Genomic DNA, 14,033 nt, shown 5'->3' on the forward strand with positions numbered 1-14,033 from the left:
CTTAAAGATCTCATAGTACCTTATAAACCAACTAGAGCATTACGCTCCCAGACTGCAGGGTTACTTGTAGTTCCTAGAGTCTCTAAGAGTACAATGGGAGCCAGAGCCTTCAGCTATCAAGCTCCTCTCCAGTGGAACCAGCTTCCAGTTTGTGTTCGGAAGGCAGACACACTCTCCACATTTAAGAGTAGGCTAAAGACTTTCCTTTTTGATAAAGCTTATAGTTAGGGCTGGCTCAGGTTTGCCTTGGATCAGCCCCTAGTTATGCTGCTATAGGCTTAGACTGCCGGGGGACACCTCCCTGCTCTCCTCCTTCTCTTCTTCTCCCTCTCTATCTGTATGCATTTATGTAAATGTATGTTACTAACTCATCACCCCGGAGCTTCGTGTCTCTCATGTGGCAGGTTGCCACTGATAAAGTTTATGTCAGGATCAGGAATCATGGCTCCTCCTGCTGCCCTGGTCCTGCCGGACACCGGCAATATGTTAGTTTTGTCACTTAATTGAATGCTGTTGCTGTGTGGATTGTTACAAAATACATAGATTTGAAAAAGCAATTAGCTAAAACAGGACTTCTTTCCTTTTAACCTTGAATAAAAATGATAAATCAGAGACAGATCTCAAAATGTTTAAATGGAGTGCATTTAACACATAAAAGGATGACCGTTTTCCTTACTCAACCACAGCACATTCAAAATGATAAGTTAAAATGATAGGTTACTTGTGTATAATAGAGTGTATGCTTTCCTCTGAGGTTATATATATATAAAGTATATATATATTTGAGTATGCGGTGTGTAGCTCTGTATACAAAATGGTAAATAATGCATGTATGCGTTTGTGTGTTTTGGGCTCATAGAGTCGGTGGGACCAGAAAGCCAGTTAATCAGCCACTTCTCTTCTCACAGTTTCTCCAAAGGGACGTGCTAAGAGGCAACCGCTGAGAGTGAGAGACAGTATCTTGATTACATTTTTCATCAAAACAATAGGCTCTCTCCAAGACTAGCAGCCGGCAGCAGCCCAACCATATAATTGAGAAGATTTAATATTGTCAGGTAGAAAAACCTCTTTCCCTGAGGGTTAGAGAAGCAGATATAAGTAGAATACCAGCATGAAAGCAACATTTTCAGGCACAAAGGACATGTTTTTTAAAAAGGTTGCTATTTTTTGGCGACACAATAGTGAGATGAATAGGCAGATGGACAGAGAATCTTATATGGACAGCTATGTCTGAAAATGCATTTTCATTTACTCATAAATAAAAGATATCTTACATTTTGTAATGTATGACTAAGGGTAGGTATAATCACAAATGTTGACAGCATCGTCTCACAGCATGTGAATAAGTGTGGTTATAAGTAATTCTGGAGCCCTGTGTATTGATCTTGAAAGCATAACCACCATGCAGAGTTTCAGCCTTTAGGGTAAGCAGGGACTGACTAGATGGAGGGTTGAACATAATGTAAAATGATGCTGAAAGGATGGCAGCCCTCTTCTCCCAGATAGTGAAGGCTGCCTGTCTGGATGAGTCACTCTCTGATCCCTCGTTGCCAAACAAATTAGAGTGAAAACAAGTACTGGTGGAGAGCGGCTTGATGAGGTCTGTGGAATCAATATGCTATTAAAACCTGTCTTTGCCTGCCTGGCTCTGCCCATCTATGCCCCCTGCTCGACCTAAAACTGAGTGGTACAACTTGCTGTTTCCCAGCCAGCCTTGCACACCCTGTTATTGCTGGCTCACTGAAGGGCTGGCAAAAGCTATTGTAGGTGTGTGTGGTCAGCTGGCATACCTTCACGTTCTGCATCTGGTTTGTTTGCCTGTAGGTTGGCATATGCTGCTCTTATAGAGAAAGTGTTTTGTAACTAGATGATCACACGGAAAAAATGCAGTGCCGTCATTTTCTTTTCTCGGCACAAATTCCTTTTCCGGGTCATGCCGGGCGGAAGTTTACAAATTGCATGAAAGAAAAAGAAACCTCCTGGAGTGGTTGTTTAGTTAGACAGACTCATACGATTCTTACCTGCGGGCAATTAACAAGTTAACGAGTTTAATCCCCCTGACTTGCATGTCTTTGGACTGGATTCAAATCCGTGTTTTGAGGACTGTAAGGCAGAGGTACAAGATGTTAATGTAACAGCAGGTCAACTCACTAACTGGCTGCTCTGTATGTACTTTGACTGCAGGACAGACAGACTGACTGCCGGGTTAACAGCAGAAGGATTATACATGCATGTTATCTGACTCTGACAGAGCTCTCCTGACGGCTTCTGTTCTCCCTCTCTCCCTAACTCTCTACCTGGGGAGTGTTTTTCAATAGGCCTTTTTCAGAGCAGACATTTTGAATAGGAAAACCACAGGTGTTACTCATAACATCAATGATGGTTCCGTTCTACCCAAATGTCCCAGTAAGCCATGTGACAGTGTGACAGTGAGCCAGTTTGCACAACACCAGAAACCTGAAACTGAAGCGGCTAAATGTAATTCAGCCATGATTCATTTTATTATTTACACCTGTGTTTTTACTTCTGTGACATGTCAAACTTTCCTCTGGCAAAAAAGACTATTAAACACAGAATATGTAATATGTAAATATGACGTCGTGAAGTAGCTAGAAATCATGTTTGTCATTGTGGTCAGCTTCTCCCGGTTAGGATTCCTTCATTGTTCATCATTCACCTTCAAATTATCCGCAGAGGTCAACATCTCTTCAAATTAAACACGACAAACGTTGGCTCAGCTTGTTTCTCTGATAACTTAAGATCCAGACGTCCAATGACTAAAATCTTTCATCTGGTTAAAATATATAGTTAAAAAAGACCAAGATATACAAAGATTATTGTAGAAATGTGGCTTAAAACTGGATAAAAAGTCAATTTGTGACTTCTGACAGAAGAATTTCCAAAACTGCAAAGACCTCTTGCTCAAAGGCCCTGCATTTACTAAATACAACAATCTAAAAAAAATGCAACACACAACACACACACAATTACACAGTTCTGAAAGGTCAGTTTTGATTGGGATTTAAATATGGACAGATTGGTGTCTCGCTCCTGAGGTGGAGACAGGAGGTTGTGTGGTGGTGCAGCAAACAAATTAGAGGGAAAAATACTTGTGCAAGTTATATTTGCCCATCTAAATGTCCCCTTTTCTATGTGTACACATTTACTGACATTAGTTGGCCACCTCTTTACAGTGTTCACTGCATTGTTATGTGTATTTTTCCATATTTTCCTCCTGTACAGATACAACACATGCCTATGGACTTGCTTTGCTGTGCTGTATGTTATTGAATTTACACTAAAGAGTGAAAGTTATCCATCCGGACTTCCTGTGTTCTGATTGATACTCTGGGAGGACCCTCCGATATATCCGGACCTATCCTTACTATCCTATTCTACCACATGTCCAAATGTCTGCTGTGAAAAAGGTCTATTGCAATATCTTTCGTCACCCAATTAGGTCCAACAAAAGCAACCGCCAAACCGACAGGTAAGTCGGGATGATGTCATTCATTCATCCACAGTCTGTAAACACATTTAACCATGGCTTGACCATGGACATGTACTGTAGGGGCTTTTACAAATTAGGGATACAAATCCATAAACTCTTCTGGTCACATCAAAGTATTATATAGATAGTATTATCATTTGTGTGTTTATCTCACCAATAGGTTACTATAGCCATGAGTATTTCTTCTTTTAATTTGGTTGTTTTAAGAAACAAGCATGATTGTCTGGCTGTGTAAACTGATTTAACACCCTCTTACTGATGTTGGACTGCTTCCAAAGATTCATGTTTGTCTCTCTCTATTTGTATCTTTTTCTTTGTCTTCAAACCATTGCTTTTCCCCTTGGATGTATTCCAAAAGATTTGACTAGAAAATGCTTACAGTAATATATGGTCCAAAAAACACTTGACAGTTAATATATCTTTGTTGCTAGGTGCTGATGATTGTGTCTGTGCTTTTTGATCAGAAGTGTTTAATTCATATGACTGAGGTCTCCTCCGTGTTTACTATGCTCAACCGGCCTAAAGATGCGAATGACGCGCAGCATGCAGGTGAACTGTACACTATGAATAAAAATAAGAGCACTTTCTTTCATGATGGCATCTCATCTCAAAGACGCCTCTGACTTAAAAAAAAGCCTCAACACTGAATTAGGTGTTCATGCGTTACACAATGACGCAGATACTGAGGCCTTCAGCAGAGCAAAAATAGGCCTAGTAGTTCAATACACAGACATACGACTGTATGAGACCTTAGCTTTCAAACATATGGCAACTTGTGAAGATTCAAATTGTCACCTATGGGACCATGAGCTCATGATCAAATCTATTCCAAAAATAATTTCCAGCCGTGTCCTTCATCAGGGACTGTCCAATGATACATGGTGGTACATTATTATCTCTCCTCTTCCATTAATAAGACACATCTCTGTCCATCAGTGCAGCTGCATATATGACACACATTCAACCACCCCACAATACGCAGGAAGAGAAGTCATTACAATCTGAGACGTTCCCTAGGAAACAGCATCCCACACCACTGCTGGCCGGGATGATTTATTTTAGCTTTATCTCTTCTTTTCTTATATAAAATAAATAAAGATCATGTCACTCATCTTCCACTGTGCTGTGTGTCTTACAACATAAAATACATCATATAACATTTAGAGGAAACAAGAAGAGAGATGTAGAGGGAGAAACGGAGACTGGATTTAAGGATTTAAATCACTCTTCTCTTGAGCAGTCATCTTCATTCAGTGAACTCTCGGTTGGTTGACTTCTAATTTAGAATGATACTCAAATGAAAGATGGCAGGTGTGGCTCTGGATCTACAGCACACGAGAAGATGTGAGGAGACTCAAGAGAGGGGCAGGAGAAGGCTGTGGACACGACAGCTTATTAGGTTAATTACAAGTGTGAATATGACAAGGTATTGTTTATTTACAGAATAAATACAGTACTGCCTATAAACACTTAATTATTAGTTGTTCTATATTGTTATGATGTACAGCAACTATAGAGTGGTTTGTGTGATGGTAACCTGAGGCATTCAAATGGTCTCAGTTTGTATTAGTGGACTCAGCCTGTAGAACTGACATGCAGAGTGATTAATGTAACACACTGTTGGCTTGCTGTGTTATTCAGCATGATAAGGAGCCACAGGAAATCACCCTCAATCAGTTGAAATTCAATGTGAGATGGTCAGCTATTATATTTCACAATTCTGCCATAGCATAGAAAGTTTTCAGTTGACTAATGAGCTCCGTCTGTTGCTCCACAAACTCATAGTCTCTAATCAATGAACAGTGAGCTGGCTGCTGGCTTCTGTGTGGTGGACATCTCTTCTTCATCCACACAGGAAACGTTAAGCGGCAAACATATTTTCAGTCAACTGTCGCCCTGCCTCAAATGTGTTTTGAGAAATAAAAAAAGGATTTGAGAGATGTGCTCCAGAGCCCAATATACCCAAATCCACCCAACTTCCTGTCCACCGTGGATAACTGAAACGAGAACAGACTACACAAACCCACAAGAGGCAAAGCTCAGGCACAACAATCCCACAACACATGCACATTTCATTTCATTCTGATGGAAATCAATCCGATTGTATATTGCATGTCAACTGTTTACATGGGATGTGATCTAATCCAGTCAAATGTTTACATGTACTGTTGCATTTAATTAATCAGCTCCCTGAATACGTATCTTTATTGTCTCACCAGCGCAGTGATTGTTGTTTTTGTATTGAGCTTCAAATGCTTACTCCTACTTTTAGCAATGAAGAAGAGAAGGCGAGCATTTTGCGTGGACTTGTTTGAATAGATTGTTGTTTCTTTTCTTCCTACCATCTAGGGTTAGGGTTGGTTTAAGCATCCAATAATGTTACGTTTCTTGAGAGTTTGTGGGAAAAAACAAACTCTTCAGTGTCGTCCAGTTCACCTTGGAAGGTGCGATATTTTTAAAGTGGAGCACGTACGTCACCACGCATTTACGTCAAGACGGAGGGTATGCGCAAAAATATAGACAGAAGGTTATCACGTTCCTCGTTTACATGGGACCATTTCTATTTTGATCCGTTTATGAAAAGGTTTAAACTATCCCTCAGCAACCAATTGAAATTTCAACCAGTTTGGGCCTGTTTATTCTGATTAAGGTTTTTATATGGAGTATTTTTATTCTGTTTAAACAGATTTTGTTCAGAATATTAGGCTCCATGTGGATGTGGCTACAGATAGGAGAAGAGAAATAGAAACACAGGCACACAAGAGAGAAAGAGAAGAGCAGAGGCTGAATCTCCAGATCTAAACATCTGGATGAGGCACCGACAGCCAGGGGAAAGAAAGAAGTCCCAGGATGGTCGATGGTCCAGCCTGAGTGAAAAGAAGAAGAGGAGGAGAAATAATTATCATTATTATCATTAATATTATTATTATTTTAGATATACATATATGTATATATATGTTTATATTGTATTCAAGAACACTAAACCCACCACAACCTTCATCCTGGCCATTCCTATTGGTACCAATATTGTAGAAAGATAAGAAAAGTGAGAGACAAAGAGACAGTTAAAACTTCATCATCATTCCCATCTCTAGTTGATTATACCGCTGCTGTATCATGAACTACGTCACATCAACAATACATCCCCAATGAATTAATATTTCATAAAAAATCCCATAATTGCCTCAGATTTCATCAGATATTAAAGTGCGAAAGTGTTGCTAAAGCCCAATTCATTTCCTCAGGCCAGTGCGCACCATCAGCATTTGAAGTGTCTTGCCAACCTAAGCTGGGGACACCTTTGGGGCTGAGCTTGGTAGAAGAGGATTTCTCCAAGTAAAATCCTGTAATACCATAAGACCGCTCTGTGATCTGGCCTGGGCAGCCTGGCCTTGCTTGTCCACCCACAGATCTGTTCTATAATGCCTGAGAGGGAACTGTGGGTCAACCACATCTCAGTCTCGCACTTCTCAAAATCATTTGAAAGCAGCAACGATCTCCCCTGTGTGTTCCACAGAATGAGAAAGATCACAGTGTTAAGATGCTGTAGGTGAGTGCAGTGAGTTGCTTCACAAAGAGTGGATTACAGGAATATGCAGTCCAGTGTCTGTAGGCCTAATTCAACTAAACAAACAATATATGCATGAGAGGTATGCACTAAAATGACATGCATGCTCATACATTCTGCATTATGTACTCAACTGAATACAGCATAGGTGTCCTTCAGCTCCTGTCTCTGATGCGTCAGCATTTTGAAAAGCTCATAAAACAAAGATAGCAGCATAAGATGTATTATTTTGGTTTGAGGTTCAATTTGAGCACTGCTTGTATTTAACCTCCTACGCTAGCGCTTTCATACAAAATCTATTACACAATAGTGCCTCTGCTGCACGCATCGCTTAATTCATTCAATTCTAACTTCACACAGGATGAACAGATAATGTTTGTGAGATTTTTAGCCTCCTCTTTTCATTTGTCTTCATTCAGGCGCTCACAAGTGGGAGTCACTACTTGTGTGCTGCAGTTAGCAGCTACAATTGGTAATGAACGACCCCCTCCATGGCCTTACTGTGGGCCTCCAGCCACAACGGCTGCTGGGACTCCTTGTCCTCTTATTACCCATGAGAATGGACTCTTTGTGACTATAAGTTTGGCATGAAAAGTGTTGTCATGAATCCAGTTTATGAGAAGTGTGTGTGTACAGTGTCTTGTCTCTGTAGTGTAAATCATAAGGGTACAGTAAAGCCACATTATCTTGAAACACCCATGCAGCTAGGATGGTGGGTGGCACAGCAAATAAATGACAGCATCAATTGTCAGCTGCCTCGCAAACTGTCTTTTATGGCTGACATTTCTTTTCATGTACAGTTCCTTTCACAGAATTACTTTGTTTTAATGACTGCACGACTCAGCCCAGCCCTCATCATCACTTCTCAAACATCTTTTCACTCTTTTTCTCTTCTCTGACAGGTTCCTCTGCTCACTGTCTATCCCTCTTCTCATCCTCTTTTTCTCCAATGTTTCTCTTTGCCTCTCTTGAAGATGAGTTGATAGTGCCGCTAATTAGCTTCTGAGAGCTGTGAGAGGCTCTGTGGGCTGAAGGAATGAGAGTGTGTGCTTGACAACGGACCAAAGATAATGAAGAGATCCAGGTTGAGAGCCCTGCATGCTAGTTCTCTGAACTCACTAGAAGTAGTGTGGCGATGAGTGACCTGCTGAGGAGAGGAGAGGAATAGAGGAGAGAGGGAGAGAGGGAGAGAGAGGAGAGAGAGGAGGACAGGCCAGGAAGGTAGAACTTGGGGGAGAGAAGACGAAGAGACAGCAGAAGAGAAGAGAAGAGAAGCGAAAGAAGAGAAAGAGAAGAGGCCTGCGAGCGATAGATAGAGCGAAGCCATCTTCGCGTCAGCTCGCTCGCTCTCTCGTCTCTCTCTCTTCTCGCCGCTCTATGTGTCGTTGCTCTCTACTCTTCTCTCTATTCTCTCTCTCGCTCTCTCTCTTCCTCTCCTCTCTCTCTCTCTCTTCTCTTCTCTCTTCTCTTCTCTTTGCGCCTCTCTTCTGCTCCTCTCGAGGATTTGCTCCTTTAAAAAGAACCAATTAACTGCCAGTACTTGTCCACAGTGTGAGGGTGTCTCTACACACACACTGTTCCTCCTCATTTTCCAAGTAATCAAGCAGCTTTCAACCACAACACGTTTTGAAAAGTCACTCTCGTTTTGTTCATTTATTCCATTTGGCTGCCACAGCGTGTGACTGTCCAGTCACAATTTTGTGAAATTCACTGTGAAGTCTCGGCTACTAAACAGAGAGAAATAAACTTAAACAAAGTAAACATGTGATTTTCCAGAGAGTCAGTACGGGCATTACAGGAAAATCGAAAAGCCTCTATGAGCAGTATGTAAGTCATTCAGAAGCTGCACACACACAACATCCAGCAGTTTTTATAATCTTAAATGGGTATAGTATTTATTTAGCCCACACATTTATTAATCCAATCATTTTAAATATTCTAAAACATATAATAATATGATGTTCATGCTTGTTTTTATGTTCCACTCATTTTAAACTTATGTTTCCTTGCTATGAACAAACAATTTGTGGACTTTTCTAAAACATTGATGAATCCCAGAAATCAATGGGTAATAACTAAAATAAGAACAAATCAAGATCTGAACAACAACTAAATTAATTCTTATATCACTACGTGCATGAGGCCCATTGTCTCACTTACCTCGAGCAGATGTTTTTGGTTTTATTTGATCAGGTTTTGAAATTCTGTATTCTGCCTCCACTCCCTCCAATATAATGGAGGTGATTGGAATTGTCTCTGGGACACTATAAGCAATAACAAATTACATTCACATTACAAACAAAAATACAAACAGCAGCTTCCCTTTCCAGAATCAGTGTTACTCTGGAAGTACTTTGAAATGATGTCCATATTTGATAAAAAAACTAACTCAAGACTTTTCATCCATTGCCAATGTTCAGTGTGCCCTACATGCAGCAAGGCAGAAAGTAAGAGTGAACATGTTGGGGTGGTGGATACAGCACATCACAATTTCATGCACACAGACCTAAATAATTGACCAGCCTTTTTTATTTTAATCAAAAACATTGCTATTGAACATCTTCCAATATCAATGTTCTTGTCCGGTGATGGGGTTACATTGCAAAACATTGACAGTGTGTTTTATGTACTATCCAGAGTGATGGAGACACCGTTTGTGAGAAAAGATGGGGCTGATTTTATTGGAATTTTTCAATGCTTTTGAGTATCACAAACAAAATTCCACTCACGTATATCGTACAGCAAGAGAAATCTCAACAATGGAATTCTCACGACCAGAGCAAGCAAAACCAAAACTGTCTGCATGTCTAAAAATCCTAAAGCTGTCCCTAAAATAACCAATTTAAAGAAACCTCTGATGATTTTCCATATTTTGTCATTCTTGTGCTGATATTTCGTCCTCTTACAAATATAAATACAAGAACACGCATGCAAATACACATACAGATAGACACACACGGGCGCACACCGACTAGAATAAAATGGGATAAGCCAACAACACCTACTGTGTTTAAATGCATCTCTGCTGGTCCTTCATGTCTCCACTGGAGCAGAAAGGGCTAATGTGTTGAAGATGAATTCATTATCATTTGGCTTTCATGTCTAATTAGCCTCCTGATTGGTGTCCACAAACAACAATTCAGATAAAGAAATTCTAGATACCGTATAATTAATTAAATGCATGAATCTTTTTCATGCTGTTACCAGGGAAACTTCGAGTAGATCAAAGGATCAGGAACTGTCTTTCACAATTTATGAGGTTTATTTCAAAGAATACTTTTAATAGCATCAGGTGGGTGATTAATGACCCACTGCTGCAGATAATATGACATTTAACTGTAATAAGATTGTCTCTTCGCTTGATGGGAGGTAAAACACCAGAGCAGCTGTACTTAATTCAACACTAGTTAAGCAAATTTGACCCAAGGAAAAGTACAGCATCATTTTGTTTTTCATCCCCCTAACACGCAGACACATAAGTCACTTAACCCCTGGTTAAAGGGAGGTTTCAGTTGTTTGATTTGTTCATCAACTTGAAGATATTCAAGCCATAAGATGAATATATTTCACCGCTCCTCTGTCTCCTTCAATATTCACCACTGAGGCTTTGAACTCTCAGACCACACACACAATGCAGGGCTTGACTGAGGGCTATCACAGCAGAGATGGAACTTTTTCTCATGGGGAGCAGAGATAAAAAGGCCAGCGGGCAACACACTTGAACAACACAGACACATGCGCCAGCCTGATCTCACTCCCAGGGCGTTACATACCGAATCTTGGGCAATTGGTGTTGGCGCGTTGATACGACTTACAATGTACCTTTAGAATCTGTATGAGGTACTAAGTTACGGGATGTTGTGTCGTGGGACGTCACTGAGTCACATGACGTTACGTCTGAAGTGTCATTTAACCCAAACCATGATCTTTTTTCTAAACCTAAGCAATTTCTTTTCTTTACCTAAATCCAACTTGACGTTATGTCACGTGACATAATGTCACTGAGTCACGAGTTACAACGTTAACATTTCTCATTTGTTGAAAACTGTGCCTACAAAAACCTAAATGTAAACATGGCAGTGACCTCCTGAAGTCCTGTCATCAGCATGAGGATGCCAGGCAACCAACAGAAACTCTAGGAAGTCACTGCAAATGTAGTTAAATATAGACAGAGCCAGGCTTGCTGTTTTCCCATGTTTACAGTCTTTGTGCTGAATGTTGACCAGGGCTTCATTTTTACCGTACAGATGTAAGTGAGTATTGATCCTCCTATCTGAATCGCAGCAAAAAAGTCAATAAGTACATTTTCCTAAATGTCAATCTATTCTTTTAAATGAAATAACAAAACACAACATGGCATTGCAAGGCATGGAGATGACATGAGATGAGATCAGATGCTACAACACAACATAAACATGAAAAAATAAAAGTAAAACTAATAATAGTAAAAAAAAAATGAATAAAGGTAACCCATAAAATAAAGAGGAAAATAATTATTGCTTGCTCCTGTACAAAAATGTCCCCTCATTCATTTGGAGGAATTTTCTTTGATGGAATAATAAACTATAATTATTAAAATCTCTAAATCCTTTAAATGCTGCTTTGTGTCCTTTCATTTCAATGGTATGCGAGGTAATCACACATCATAAGGTTAATGACTGAAACTAAGGTGTGCACCAAATGCAATGCAATGACGTTTTCAATACAGTACAATCTTCTGCGATTACAATTAACCCAAGAGAGTATTATTATAAACAGATCATGTGAGAGGCAATCATTCTCAGCAAAAGTAATAATGAAGGTAGTTTTGTATTAAACCTTCTGTCTGCCTACAATATACAGAAGCATCAACTGAGCTACTGCCCACAAAAACCCCCACACACTCCCTGCTGCACCCTGCCCACTCACTACAAAACAACAGGGCACATCCAGAACTCAGGAGGCAAAGAATTAGAATCTGTTCAAGGGATCAAGCCACTCAGACACAAATATTACTGTCATTTCTTTATACTAAATTGAACTTTGTTAATGTTTTATGCACCTGATTTGTTTGGATATCACACATAACTTAATGAAAATGTGACTTGTACTACATTCTCATTAAATAACCATTTTTTTGGCACACCCTCTCACAATCACTCAACGATAATTAATGAATTGACAATACTTATTACAATTCATCAACTGATTTATTGATGCACTGTTTAATGTGCTTCCCATCGCCTCCACAGCTTGTTCAAAGGCCTTCAATTTATCTTTATAATAATTCACTATGGTCACACAAATCCAATCTAGAGCACGTTTTGTTTTAATACTCCATCTATACAGATTATTTTATCCTATAAGTTAAAGTTAATGCAGCGATGAAATATGACAGCATGGTCACCGCCCCTCTGAGACTGCCATGTGCTAAATTATGATAAAGAAGGTTGTGTGAACACACTTCCAGCTCAGGAACGATGGGATTTATCAACCGTCACTCATTTGAGTACGATAACTGTTTAAACAACTCCCCATTGGTCCGGATCAGCTTGCAGCTGTTGGCCGTAACCAAATCACAAAGGATATTTTTAGGAGGAAAATGGATTTAGAATGGTTTTCAGTTAGGCTTTCAGAGAGTTTGTGGTGGTATGAATGCGTGTAAAGAGACATTACTCGGACACCTGAAGTGTTTGAGCATATGAACCTGATGAATGATATACTGTATAATAATATATTAATAATAAATTCCACTTCTCTTGCTTCCCTCCACAGGAAGGTTAGAGTGCAGGTTCCTCTAGAGCAGAACACATATGGCAGTATTTGGCTTAACTATATATGCAAATACTTGCTTTCCCTGAAAATGATACACATTTTAATGAAGCTCTTATCAAGAACAAACATGCAGACAGGGTTAAGAGGTCCAGTTTCTGATTAACTGAACAATTACAATGGGATAAATTGTCTGAAGTATTTTCATTATCAGTTCCACCGTCTCAGAATCAGCTCTCAGATTATATTTTTAACCAAAAGATAATAAGGCAATAAACAAAAACAATCTCAGATTTGTGAGGAGTCAGGAGATGGCAAGACTTGTTAATGCTCCAAGGTGTGCATTAAGTATGCAAATCACAACTCAGCAGAACTTGCCAGCTCATAACAACTACAGTGGACATCTGATCAGGAAAGATGGACACATTGTTTCCTACAGTGTGCTCAATCCTTAGATCTTTACCAAACAAAGATCTTCTAGAATAAGATTGTTTGCAGCATGACAAATCTGCAGCATTGGACCAAGTACCAGTGGAAGGTTTCCAACATCTTGTTATTTCCATGCTGCAAGAAATGTAAGTTGTTCTGAACACACAAGATAGTCTTATCAAGTAGATAGAGTAGAAGAATGTTCCTCAGAGAAATTAAAAATGTTACAGTAATAGCTTGGCTCAGTGAACGTAGCTGTTTTCATCTGTTCAATTACAAAATGTCCTCTGATCATGACTGGATATCATGTTTCACATTTATCCAAGGGAATATACAATATGTAATAGAGTCTCCCCTACTCCCCTCCCACATCTCGCCTACTGTTTGACCTGATTTTAAAGTCTAGTTGTTTTTGTTTGCATAAAACCAGTTGGTCTGCAGTGAGGTGGTTGCTTTACCAGAGGCAACGATGTACCTTTTTCAGCAGAGGATGTTAGAGGAGAGATGTAGTGACTCACCTGGTTCTACCTTAATCCCTGCACCACACAGGCCTATTTTATTTCCCTTTCGTATTTGACTTTATGGTATTGCTTTCATTCTTCCCTATTTACGGTGTAATTGTTTATACTAACGGTGTACCAGTACAGTACACACTGAAAGGTACAAGGGAACGTGATGTGAAGTGAATGAGGGCGTAATAATGTGGGAACTTGTTTACACTGTAGGCAGTTTTTAATTAATTGGTTATTGTGGGGCACAGTATGAACTACTGAG

Source organism: Cottoperca gobio, chromosome 16 (genome assembly GCF_900634415.1).
Source record: "Cottoperca gobio chromosome 16, fCotGob3.1, whole genome shotgun sequence".
In the NCBI taxonomy this organism is placed as follows: domain Eukaryota; kingdom Metazoa; phylum Chordata; class Actinopteri; order Perciformes; family Bovichtidae; genus Cottoperca; species Cottoperca gobio.